The sequence below is a fragment of the Eschrichtius robustus genome, chromosome 1 (genome assembly GCF_028021215.1).
Source record: "Eschrichtius robustus isolate mEscRob2 chromosome 1, mEscRob2.pri, whole genome shotgun sequence".
In the NCBI taxonomy this organism is placed as follows: domain Eukaryota; kingdom Metazoa; phylum Chordata; class Mammalia; order Artiodactyla; family Eschrichtiidae; genus Eschrichtius; species Eschrichtius robustus.
Genome location: NC_090824.1, coordinates 85,826,909 through 85,840,820, shown reverse-complemented (window position 1 = coordinate 85,840,820; position 13,912 = coordinate 85,826,909). Strand labels below are relative to the sequence as shown.

Below are 13,912 nucleotides of genomic sequence, written 5' to 3'. Positions count from 1 at the left end.
TTAAACATTCCCCTTGGGAGGCCTCACACCGCATCCTAGTGCTTGCCTTATCCAAGTATTTCTTTAAGCCACATGTTTCACTCTTCCTGAGAAAATTTCTGTAAGTACAATGTTCTCTCACTCATTACTTAGCAGCAAAGGTTGATTGCTCCCTAGTGTGTTGACTCCCTGGCTGGCAGTCCCTTCATGTGACTTTGATTGAACTTGGGGAATGGAGAGACATCACCTTGACACCTGAATTTCTACTTCTTATTTATCCTTTGTTATAGGTACAGATATTGATCTCCATTTTCATTTTAAGATAATTACCTACTGTCATACATGTATTGAGCTGTAAGATTTGCATCCTTGATATACTTTGATAAAATAATTACCTACTGCCCCTTAAAACTTAGACTACCCATGGATAGAATGGATGGCTGATTATGGGATAAAATTTAAAAAAATTTTTTATTTTATATGGGAGTATAGTTGATTAGCAATATTGTGTTAGTTTCAGGTGTACAGCAAAGTGATTCAGTTACAGATACATGTACATGTATCTATTCTTTTTCAAATTCTTTTCCCATTTAGGCTATTACAGAATATTGAGCAGAGTTCCCTGTGCTACACAGTAGGTCCTTGTTGGTTATCAATTTTAAATACAGCAATGTGTACATGCTATATCTGATGGAAAATGGAAAACTCTATTTGGTTAAAATACATTTTCTACTGACTTACCTCTAATTTTTAACTTATTTAACTGTAAAAGAAATATAAGTATTACTCATCATTGGGTAAAAGTAGAAAATTCAAATAAGCAAAAATGATAAAAATTAAAATAATCCCAAAACATCTGCCAGAGGCTTTATAACACATTTTGGTGTATATCCTTCCAGGGTTTTCCTGGAAGAATATGCATATGAAAAATTTTATACATATGAAAAATATATTTACAAAGACCAGATGGCTCTCTATATTATGCTATATACCCTACTTTTTATATTTCATAATATATTATCAAAGAATTTCCACACCAATAAATATATATTTAATTTATTATTTTAAAGATTTGTATATTATCCCATTATGTGAATTCCTTGCCATTATTTCACTAATTGGATATACTCTACTGTATTTAACCATTCCCCTACTTTTGGATATTCAGATTATTTCTAAATTTTCATTATGATAAGTAACATGGTGGTAAACATCTACATTACACACATCTTTGAGTTCAGTTATTTACCTGGCATATATTCCCAGAAGTCTAATTGGCAGGTCAAAAGATTTTCACTCTTTTAAGGCTTTTGCTAAGTAGTGCTGATTCTTGTTACTGTTTTTTGCAGTCCAAGGATCTATGTCCCCAGAAGATCTTAATAACAAATAGTTTAACTGGAAGGAATAACTAATTAACCAATTAATCATGACCAGTAGAACAAATTGGCTTCAGGACTCTGAGAAGGGGGGTGAACAACCTAGAAGATCATGTAGTTTTTTATATGGAGAATATTAAAGAAACCTTCTTAGCAGACCAGAAGAACAGGGTGAGTAGCTATCATGGTAGTCTGTGCTGTTAAGTGTGGACAGAGCAGGAATGAGCACTAACAGGAGGTGTGTGTGTGTGTGTGTGTGTGTGTGTGCACGTGTAAATGCATGGGGAGGAAGGGCAAAATACAAACTTTACTGTCTCATAGTTTTGCCTGCTGCATGTCTTGGAAGAGAACAAGTCTTCTGTACTAAACTGATCATGGAGAACTTCTATTGTGCACCTTTCTTAGAGAAGCCTGCTTCACTGTTATGATAATAGATGTCTGCAGGTTAGTTTTGCATACTCTGTGGACTGTAATGCCTTTATTTGCCACATTATCCATGTTTGTTTGTTTTTCTTTGTTTTTTGGTGGTTAGGGGTGGATAAGTGTTGATAATAGGGAGCCCTGAACCTCTTATAGAAAAGTAAAGAACATATAAACTTGAAAAACAGTCTTCTACTCTCCCTTAGCCATGTAATCACAGGTAAGCTATTGAGTATGACAGCATCAGAAATAGATTGTTATTTCAGCCAAGGAAGGAGTCAGCTCTCAGGGCAGGGGAATCAATCAGGGAGCCAACTTTGTGGTATCAACAAGGATAAGGCATCTTTTGGGGGAGAAAAAGAAGCTCAAACCCAATGCCAAATATGGGACTACTTACGTATTACCTAAATAGTAACTAATGATTCTGTTGCCCTGAATATCCAGTTGATCAGCAATGGAGAGGGCTGTTTGGACCCATGCTCACTATGCTCACGTCTTTTCCATGCCTTGCTTTCTCAATTTGTAAAACAAATGACCTCTAGATTTCCAGTCATCTATTTAGAGACTTAAGTAAGACAGCCCCTTAAATTTAAAACACAGAAAAACTTGGTGTTAGTTCATTAGAAAAATAAAGGTTTGTGTCAGATTACATTTCCCCAAAAAATGGGTACAGTGGCATTTCTACACTTACATGTTCCTTTAGAACCAGACTAGAGGTGAACCTTCCCCTCCTCTTGAACCTAGGTGCACTGGTGACTTCTCTGACCAGTAGAATATGACAGAAGTGATGCTGTGTGACTTCTGAAGCTGGGTGGTATGAAAGACACAGCTTCTGCCTGACTCTTTTTTGCAGGCACAATATTGTGAAGAAGCCCAGGTCATGTGAAGAGACCATGTATATGTGTTCCAGTCAATAGCTCCTATTAAGTTCCCAGGGACAGCTACCATTAATTGTGAGCAAATAATCTTCAGATGATTATAGCCTCCAGCCTTTAAGCCTTTTAGCGTCAGCCACCTAGGAACAGAGACGAACCATTCCGTCTGTGCCCTCTCCAAATTCCTGACCTACAGAATCCACAAGCATAATAAATGGTTGTTTTACTCCACTAAGTTTTCTGTTTTGTTTTTTTTTAACTATTTTTGTTTTTATTTTTGTCCGTACCACGTAGCTAGCGGGATCTTAGTTCCCCCACCAGGGATCAAACCTGGGCCCCAGCAGTGAGAGTGCAGAGTCCGAACCACTGGACCACCAGGGAATTTCCTCTGGTAATTTTTAATATAAGTAGAGTAACTAAAACACAGTTATTGACCAAAGTCAATACTGTCATCTGTTGATCACTCAACAGATAGGTATTGTGAAACCTTCTCAGATCAAAGTACTCTGCTAGACTTGTGAGTTTGCAAAAAAAAAAAAAACCCAAACAAAAACAAAAAAACGTATTATTTTTCCTTGAAGAGCACAGAAACCTAGTAGAGGAATCCAAATATATAAGTGCAAAAAATGGCTAACAATGTGTGGTAAGCACCCAATGAGATAATACACATACACTGAAAAGGAGTTGGGTAGAGTAGAGAGTCTGGGCTTTATTATGCATCCCAGCATACAGCAAAGACTGAGCAACTGTTCATTTGACCAGAGAAGAAGGCAAGTTAGGAATTGAAGGAAGAGTGTCAGGTACTTGGAGGGGATAGATGAAGGTGTTTGAAGCCGATTGGAAAACATAGCATTGAGTCTGGAGTACTGGGGTGTGGATCATAACAATTACAGCCTCAATCCCCTATGCGTATAATAGTGTATACTTTACAAAGCACGTTCATAGACATTATCATGTTCTATCTTCACAAGGACCCCATGAAGTAGGCTATCTGATCTCTATTTTATGGATAAGGAAATTTAAGCCCAGGGATCTAAAAACCACTTTGATTTTATTAGACCTTTCTGGCAGGGGTAATGGTGAATGAAAAGAAAAATAAAGAGAACTAATGTTTAATGAGCACCTACTAAATGCCAGGCATTTTCCTTGGTATTTTCATAATTAACAACCTGAAATCTAATTTTATACCAACCTTGGAAGTAATTGTTATTATCCTGGTTAAATGAGAAAATTGAGGCATAGGGACATCAAGTAACTTTCTTAAGGTCATACAAGTTGTAAGTTAGGACCTAGGGATAGACATTTTAAAATGTGATGGCAAGTTCGGCAAACCTCCTACATTCCTGTGGGATAGAGTCTCTCTGCTCCCCTCCACATAGTTGCAAACAAACCTCCCTTTCACACTTTCACAGAAACATCTAGATGTTGCCTGTCTAAAGCACTCAAGGCATTAATATGGGAATGACCAATGGGTTTAGTGCCTTCCAAAAAAAAAAAAAAAAAAGAACTAGTTGTTAACCTCAAAGAATTTCTAGTTGGTAGAATGTGAGAGGGAAATCTGTCTCTTTCTCTCTAATAAGCTGGGGCACTGATGATATACCTAGTGGTTCAGCAGTGAACTAGGAATATGGCCTTGAACTAGCCACTTAAGTCCTCTGGGTCTGAGTTTCCTCACCTGTAAAATGAACGGGTTGCTGGATGATCTTCAAGGTTCTTTCCAGATGGAATGTTTTATGATTCTATAAATCTAGAACTAAGATGTAAAATGGGGAATTCACTTTAAAAAATGTTATGTCACTTGGCCTTTTACCTTTCTTCACCTTTGCAAAGTGAGTCTGTTCTACTTACTGAGAGCAAAGAATCACTGCTGAGAAGAGTGGGTCTTGGTGTAATGATGTTTGAAGCGGCGGATCCTCTATCCAGCAGTGGTGCTTTCAGAATTGCCACCAGTATTTGGTAGATAACTGTAAACCTATGATTTCAAAGGTATTTATGTAAAACTGTTCTACATACCTTGCTATTCTAGGTTTTTCTCTGCTAAGTACATGTCTATTTTTCAGTTGATGCTTTGGAGATGTTTCTGCTAGGTGAGACTGCTCTAAGAATAAGTTCCAACAATGTGTTCTCATCAAACTGCAGAGGGTTCTAACTGTATAAAACTAGCCACTAAAAAAATCTGTTGCAATTCGGATTTGATAAAGCAAGAGAAATTATGATGTTAATTGCTCTCTTCCACTTTCTCTATCTGTTAATTTCCACTGATAATTGCCACTTCCTAGGGAATCACAGAATGTGGGGATGTTAGGTAGTTTGTCCTCCCTGTTTATATTAAACCATTTGTAACAACAAATGGATATTCAGGAGCTGGTAGGCAAATAAATTTATGGCCTTAATTCTATTGCTTGGAGTGAGTTTATGCATTCCAAAACTGCTCTTTAATTGCTATGTCCTTGCCTATTTTTGAAAGCCTAGGCAGTTATAAGTTGTTACATAAGATCTAATGATAGGTAAACCTCCTACCTCCAGAAGTTGACTTATCACTTATATTCTCTTGCATTTAGACCTAGGGAATGTCAAACAACTCAACACAAAAACATTTCTTGGTAGTTTTCAATTGCTTATGAAACAACGTATTAGTACAGAGCTTCAAATATGCCACAATCAAGCAAATGATTGATAGATGCTTTATAAATCTTATGAAGCTTAGTTTCATCTTTGCCTTCTACTTTGTGCCTCAGTTCTTAAGGGTGATGAAAGAATGCTGAGTTTCCTTTACGGGTCTCATTTCACATAGACAGCACTTGAGTGATAGTCTTTTGCCCCCAAAGAAAGAAAATTTAGTTTTAAGTATAATTATTTCAGAATGGTTCTCTGAATAACATGGATATTAATTGTTGCTGCTCTCCGAAAGGATGAAGGATTGACCCAAACTTATGTATCCCACTTTACTTCCAAATACTCTCCACTTTGGTTCTTGTAGCCTGCTGTGGTTATCCCAAACCCCTTTGCCTAAAGTAACCACATGCTGGTTGTAAAAACAACTAAAGCCACTGAGATCACGATGAACAAGACTGCCATTATTTGATGATGCTCAAATCTGACCTTTCTTAGTACTTAAATAAAATAATTTCTAAGGATGCCAAAAATATATGCTGAAATGACCAAAGCCAGCAACTGGATTCATCTTAAACAGCCTTCAGCTCCAGAAGCACATCTGCAAACCATAAACAACAGTGCTAGTACAGTATGTTTTAATATATTTTTTGGAAGAATGCAACAATCCCATTGCTGACTAGAAATAGTGACATTTCATAATTTCCCTGAATTTGGGATTGGTTGAGCTCCTCCAAGTTACAGTGTCTTCTCAAACTTGCTTCTATTAATTATCATCATCACTGTTTTCCTTATTATGGTTGTTTCTAGTGGTTTGAATAGAAAGATGCTACACTTATTTCTAGGTGAGGAGCCTTATGCAGACCTGCATATAAGCAAAGGAAGTAGCATCTAGGCCACACACGTTTCCCAGCTCTTGCCACTAAATAGGATCATTGTTCTCCATCCAGGCTGCACATCATAAACACCTGTGGGGCTTAGAGACTATTACAGATTTCCAGGCTCTGCCCTGGATATTCTCATTCAGTAGTTGCAAGGTGGGATCCAAGCTCTACAGTTTAAATATGTATCACAGGTGGTTCTGCTGCACAGTAATCATGAGGTCTTAAGTGCAGTAAAGTAATACCAAGAATCTTAATTTCCTGTCTGTTATAAACTTTGTAAAAGGCAGTACCTACAAGTTAAACTTTAGAATAAGGTAGACATGGCACAAGTCTAGACTCTACCACTTACTGTGTGAACTTGGGCAAATTACTTACCTTCTCTGAACTTTATGATTTTCATCTGAAAAAAGGGGGATAATAGTTTCCTAATGAAATGTTGTGAAAATTAAATAAAATACTGTATGTGCAGTGCTTCTCACCATGCCTGGCACTTAGTAAAGACATAATACGATATAGATGTGATTTGATTTCTCTTTAGATACACTTGTACCTGAGTGATAAAAATATACCATTAAAATATGACAGCCGCATAGCACAGGAAGATCAGCTCGGTGCTTTGTGACCACCTAGAGGGGTGGGATGGGGAGGGTGGGAGGGAGGGAGATGCAAGAGGGAAGAGAAATGGGAACATATTGTATATGTATAACTGATTCACTTTGTTATAAAGCAGAAGCTAACACACCATTGTAAGGCAATTATACTTCAATAAAGATGTTTAAAAAAAATATGAAACGCTATTTTATCTACCTATGACAGGAGGACTGGAGGACCTGGGAGGAACTAAAATTTGTGAAATCTGTCAGTTCACATCAAAGCATTCAGAAATCATAGATTAGTCCCTTTTCTGATGGAGGAAAATGGAAAAAACAGAATCAGTCCTCTTCACTATGAGGAGAGATGCCCAAGAATAATTGTTCTCTGAAAAACAAGATGTAATAATGGCTACTGGTTACTGGCCAACTTCAACTAGAGAGAGAGCTGATTTCTTCCTACTCCCGACTCCCGCCCTGGGGGCAACAAGGCAGGTCTCTTCCCTATTCTCTTTCTTCTATGATTGTTATTCCTTCTTCCTTGCCTGGATTTACTCCTTTTCCTGCTCCCAAGATCACTTAAGACCCACATCCTCTTGTCTCTTTCGACCTGCCCAGCCTCAGTGTAGCTTGTTTCCACCTCTTGAACTTCCGTTGTCTCAGTTAATTCCTACACTCTATTTTATTATTTTGTGGATATTAGTTATATATTTCCAGTGGACTTCAAATTTTCTGAGGGACAAGATATTCTTAGCCTGCACTTACATCTTTTTCCTCAGCCCAGCACACTAAGCCCTAGGCGTAAAGAATTGCATCATACAAACAAATCGAGTGCCAAAGAGGGTCATCTATATGTGAAGTAGAGAGCCAGTGAGGCTATCGTTAACCTTAGTCACCTATGGTTCGATTTTACCAGCTGTTCTTTGTTTTCCAACAGAGAGATGCAAAACACACAGATTATTTTTAACTATTTCATTGACTTTCCTCATAGATCAATTCAGCTTTTTTTCTTCTTGAAATAATGATTCTCAAAATTGTTTACATGTTAGAATCATCTGGGGAGCTTTAGAAAATCCTCATGTTCAGACTATACTCCAGACCAATTAAATCAGAATTTCTAGGAGTGAGGCCAAGCCATTGGTTTTTTGTTTGTTTGTTTTTTAAGCTCCCCAGGAGGATCCAATGTACCGCCAAGATTGAGAACCACTGTTTTAGGTCAAACTATGTAAAAGCTGATTACTAGAACCCCAGATTGAAAACAGGTAATAAATAAACAAACAAGCAGGAATAGGATTTCCTAATGGACCCCCACCAGTCATGGGGACTCCCTCCTGATTTTGACTGTTATTTTCCTAAGCTGCTTTAAGGCACACTGCTCAGTGGACCTGAAACTACAGTTTGAGAACAATCATGTCCAAGAAGTGAAACTCCTTGCTCCTGTAGGTTTCGTGTTAATAGCTCTTGGATTGCCCAAACCACTGATTGGTACCCATTATTTAAATCTCAAATTGAATGTCATTTCTCAACAGAGGGCTCCTCTGACCACTCCCATACTCATCAGTATTGAAGCACTAGTTATACTGTCTCAAACATCCTATTTTCCTTTATAACACCCATGATATATAGAGATCTGACTGATTATTTGCTTCATATACTGCCTCCCTTCCTCCTACCACAGGATTTTAAGCTTAGTGATGGCAGAGGCCATATCTGCTTTATTCTGCTATAAAGCTGGCACCACCACATTGCGTGTGGTAGGAGCTTGGTATATACTTGCTGAAGGGATGAAAATCAGAGCACTAGTTCTTTTTTTTTTTTTTAACATCTTTATTGGAGTATAATTGCTTTACAATGGTGTGTTAATTTCTGCTTTATAACAAAGTGAATCAGCTATACATATACATATATCCTCATATCCCCTCCCTCTTGCGTCTCCCTCTCACCCTCCCTATCCCACCCCTCTAGGTTGGGGTGGGAGAATGGCAGAATCCTGGGCCTCTCTGTGGAACATTCTATCAACAGTGAGATTATGCAGAGTGGTGGGCACCCTCAGGCATCCAATTTTGACCAGTGATTCTCAAAAATGACCTGCTCAGGAAAACCACTTGGATGTTTTGTTCAAAGTACAAATACCTACGCTTCATCTTCAATAGTATGAGGTCAGAACGAGCAATAAGTTTTCCAGCTGATTCTGATGCCCTGGGCCACAGTTCACTGTTTAGAAACTACTACCTTAAGTGTTGCCCTGAAATGACTTTCAAAATCTCTGTCAGACTCACTCTACAAAATATTTGACCAGTACTCAGCAAACTGTCAAGGTCATCAAATATAAGGAACATCTGACAAACTGCCACAGCCGCGAGAGACCAAAGAGGCATGACCCCAAAATGTAGTGTGGAGAGCTGGATGGGATCCTGGAACAGGAAAAGGACAGTGGGTAAAAACTGAAAAGATGGGAATCAGGTATGAACGTACAATAATATATCCATATTGATTCACTAATTGTAATAAACATACCATAGTAATGTAAAGTGTCTGTAACAGGGGAGACTGGGTGTGGGTATATGAGAACTCTCTGTACCATCGTCACATTTTTTCTGTAAATCTAAAGTTTTTAAAAAATAAATTTTATTTAAAAAAAAATCTCTGTCAAATTTGGAGCCTGTAGCCTCCATAGCTCGGTTGTTCTTTTTGTTCTGTGATGGAATTGGGAAGGTGAGGTTGAAAGTTTTCTCTGGAGGAGAGACACACCGCTTTACACAACAGCTCTGGAGAGAGAATGCCTCCAGTACTATCCACCCTGTTTAGTAATGTGGCTGGTTGAACTATGTTTTCTTAGAAATCAGTGTAGTAAAGCCTGATGATAATATTAGAAATGTATTGATGTAGTACTTTTCCCAAATACTTGGGAAACTTAACGATGATGGCTATGATCAGTGCCCATGCTGACCACTCTGTGTCGCTCAGTATTGGCCATATTTTTACAGCTATTGATATTTTCAGAGACAATCAACATGGGAATATTGTACTAAGTAAAGCATTCATGACATTTGCTTTCGTGCTAAGAAAAGATATACAGAATATAAAACTTCAGTTATTCAGAGTTCCCTCATCTAGCAAACTCAACTAACCAGAGAGATAGAGCAAAGTAGGAAAAAATAAGCAAAAAGAGAACTCCATATACTAAATACGGGTATTATAAAAACCATTGATCAAAAGTAAATATTTTTTTCCATAGGAGAGTCCATTTACTCAGAATCTATTTACTGTAACTTTAAACATAATCTAACTGTTTTGGGGAATCATGATTTATATACAATAAACACAAAAACATCAAAATCAGAGTTGCATAATACTTCTTGGTCTAAAAAGTCCTTTATTTTAATATCTATATTCTTCTGTTCAATAGTTGATTGATAACATTTACATATGTTATATAATTTAACATTTATCATAAACATTGAGAAATCCAGGGAAGATATTGTTCCCATTTTACAGGTGAGGAATGTGTGTCAGAGAGGTTGAAGAACTTGATGAAGTCATTGTGATTCTTAATCTAATAATCTTTCTGTTGCACTAGGTTGCCTTGTAAAAATATAGAACAATCCTTAATAATCATAATCTGGAATCATCAAGCAAATGGTAAAGTTTAGCATACTTTGTTTAAAAATATAGAAAAATCTATAGTATTTTACTACATTTATTTTACTAAAGAGACTATAGTATTTTACTATAGTTTGTTAATGGTGATTACATTAAAATAACAATGTTTGAGTACCTGAAGGAGTAAGTTTTTGTTATATGAAAAAGTCACTTATGTGAAATCTTCATTTAGTAGGAAGTCAGATGAAAAAGGAATATACACAGAGAGATGCACATACACACACATGTATTTTTTTAAACTGGACTTTTCATCCCCTAGGAATTACCACCATTTCTTTTATTCACATATTTCTTATGTGGTGTGGGCTATTTATTATTAAGTAATTTACAAGCCATTCTTCCATGCTCAGAATGGCCCAGGAAAGGAAGGAAAAGAGATGGCAGTGGTCGATTAAAACTAGAGAAGGCTTTTTATCAGACAGATAGTATACACCCAAACTGGAGACCTAAGACACTGAGGCTAACTTCTCCTCCACGAAAAGTGGTTTAAGGATCTTGGCTTGTGCTAAAGTCCTGCTTGGCAATATATATGGTGGTACTATTACAATAGATTATATAATTTATGCCTTTTCAAATTCTAACCTTGTACTTTATCTGCTTAATTCTCTAATCCTAGGATCGGATATTTGGCTGATAGGAATCAGTAGAAAAAGTAATTCTAGATGTGGCACATATATACAATGGATATTACTCAGCCATAAAAAGGAACAAAATTGAGTTATTTGTAATGAGGTGGATGGACCTAGAGTCTGTCATACAGAGTGAAGTAAGTCAGAAAGAGAAAAACAAATACCGTATCCTAACGCATATATATGAATCTAAAAAAATGGTACTGGGACTTCCCTGGTGGCTCAGTGGTTAAGAATCTGTCTGCCAATGCAGGGGACACAGGCTTGAGTCCTGGTCTGGAAAGATCCCACAGGCCGTGGAGCAACTAAGCCCGTGCGCCACAATTACTGAGCCTGCACTCTACAGCCCATGAGCCACAACTACTGAGCCCACGTGCCACAACTACTGAAGCCTGCGTGCCTAGAGCCTGTACTCTGCAACAAGAGAAGCCATCACAATGAGAAGCCCATGCACCACAACAAAGAGTAGCTCCCACTCGCTGCAACTAGAGAAAGCCCAACACAGCCAAAAATAAATAAATAAATAAATTCATTTAAAAAAAACGGTACTGATGAACCTAGTGGCAGGGCAGGAATAAAGACACAGACATAGAGAATGGACTTGAGGACAGGGGGAGGAGGAAGGGTAAGCTGGGACGAAGTGAGAGAGTAACATTGACATATATATACTACCAAATGTAAAATAGATAGCTAGTAGGAAGCAGCTGCATAGCACAGGGAGATCAGCTCAGTGCTTTACGACCACCTAGAGGGGTGGGATAAGGAGGGTGGGAGGGAGACGCAAGAGGGAGGGGATATGGGGATATATGTATGCATATAGCTGATTCACTTTGTTGTACAGCAGAAACTAACACAACATTGTAAAGCAATTATACTCCAATAAAGATGAAAAAAAAAAAAAGAAAAAGTAATTCTATGTACTCCTTGTCCTCCACCCACAATCCCAAAAATGCGTGGAGAGACTGAAGAAGATTTTCTTTTTCAGATATTTATAGGGGTATTATAACCCCTGCAAGGATGGAAAGAGCAATTATTTTGCAACTACCATTCATTACCTTATACACTGATGATATATATATATATATATATATTTTTTTTTTTTTGCATAGCTGTGTTGGCTGTTGGTCTTTGACCTTCTAGCATTTGTTATTTCTTTCCCCTAAGATATTCTAATGTAGAAAAGCATTTATGAACATTATACCTCTGCAACCATGTTGATATTAAAAAAGTAATCTCTCCAGATATTAATCTACTGTTTGATTCTTTATTTTGTTGCTCTTAAACGACTGCAGAGTTATTTTTCCTTCTCTCTTCCAAAATTAGGAAAACTGATTTTGAGTCACTACATTCTTTTATCCATTAATTTGTTAATTTATGTCCACAAATTCTTTGACACAATTTCTTGCAAATGTGGGGAGTCTAAACTCTCCCTTTAAATGGGGCCAGATGTAGGAACTTCCATTTCACAAACAGAATGTGACAGAAGTCATGACTTGTGACTTCTGAGGCTATATCATAAAAAATTTTTTACATTTCCGTTGGATCCCTCTTAGATTGCCCACTCTGGGGGAGGCTAATTGACATATTGTAAGAGTATCCACATAGCCTTGAAAGAGGCCGCCATGAGAAGGAACAGAGACCTCCTGCCAATGGCCACTGCAAACTTGCCAGCCTCCTGAAAGATCCACCATGGAAGTCCATCCTTCAGCCCCAGACAAGACTTCACATAGTCGCAGCTCTGGCTGATCTATTGACAGTAACCTCATGAGAGACCTCCAGCCAGACCACTCAGCTAAGCCACTCTCAAACTCCTGACCCATAGAAGGTCTATGAAGATGTGAGATATAATACATGATTATTGTTATTTTTAAGGCACTAAGTTTTGGGGCAATTTGTTAAGTAGCAATAATACCTTTATCTTACCAAAACAAGATAACTGTTGTCTTTATTCATATGACAAATATTTACTGAGCATCTAATATTTGTCAAGCAGTCTGTTAGGTGCCAGGGATACTAAAGTGAATTGAAGAGACATAATTCCTCCCTTTAAAGAATGTATAAACTTGTGATACATATAAATATCAAATAAATGATTATATAATTATTTAACTACAATAAGTGTGAGAGGAAATAGCAGGGTTATGAGGGCTTATGATCCTCAACCTGAAGGTGAGGAAAGTTTTCCCTGAGGAACTGACATTTAAGCTCAGTGAATGCTTAGGAGTTAGGAGTTAACCAGGTAAAGAGTAAAGTGGAGGATGAAAAAGAGCTTTCCAGGCAGAGGGACAGTATAGGTGAAGGCCCTTGTGCAGTGGTCCACTAAGAAGTTTCTGTGCTAGAAACTACCGGGATACGTTTTTTCATTTATTCAATTTCTTCAAGGAAATATCCAAGTGCCTACTGTGCATCAGGCACTGTTGTAAGCACTGAGGATACTGTGGTGAACATATCAGACAGACATCCCTGCACTTACAGAGCTTGCATTCTAGTGGGTGAGAAAGACAACAGACAAAAATAAATGAATAAAATATGTAACGTGGACTTCCGGTTTCTGGTCCAGCAAGTAAAGAGCTTGGACGTTGTCTCTCTCCTCCACACAAAAGCAACAACAAAAAGCTAAACAAACTGAAAACCAACAACTCTTCTTAGATCCGTCAGAGAACTGAGGTCATAGGACAAACCACTGCTGTGAAAATTGGAGTAACAAACAGGTAGATACAGAGACTCAGAAGCCCAGGAGCAGAAAACTCCTTGGGAACCAGTGTCAGAGTTGGAAAACCTAGTTGACAAATTGCTGGAGGTTCGGTGTGGACAAGTGTGAGAGATAACAACTCCAGAGGGGCTCAGTCTTAGGGAAGCATCCCACACTTTTGTGAGTTTCAC

At 37.8% G+C, this 13,912-nt stretch overlaps 1 long non-coding RNA gene across 2 annotated transcripts in view; it reads left to right on the top strand.

Moving 5' to 3' along the window:
- Nucleotides 1–1,445: 1,445 nt before the first annotated feature.
- Nucleotides 1,446–13,912, top strand: part of LOC137767736 (uncharacterized) — a 125,146-nt gene continuing 112,679 nt past the window's right edge. For both annotated transcript variants that reach the window (XR_011074562.1, XR_011074563.1), the window contains exon 1: nucleotides 1,446–1,526. This is a non-coding gene — a long non-coding RNA (uncharacterized lncRNA). The remainder of the gene's footprint in view (nucleotides 1,527–13,912) is intronic.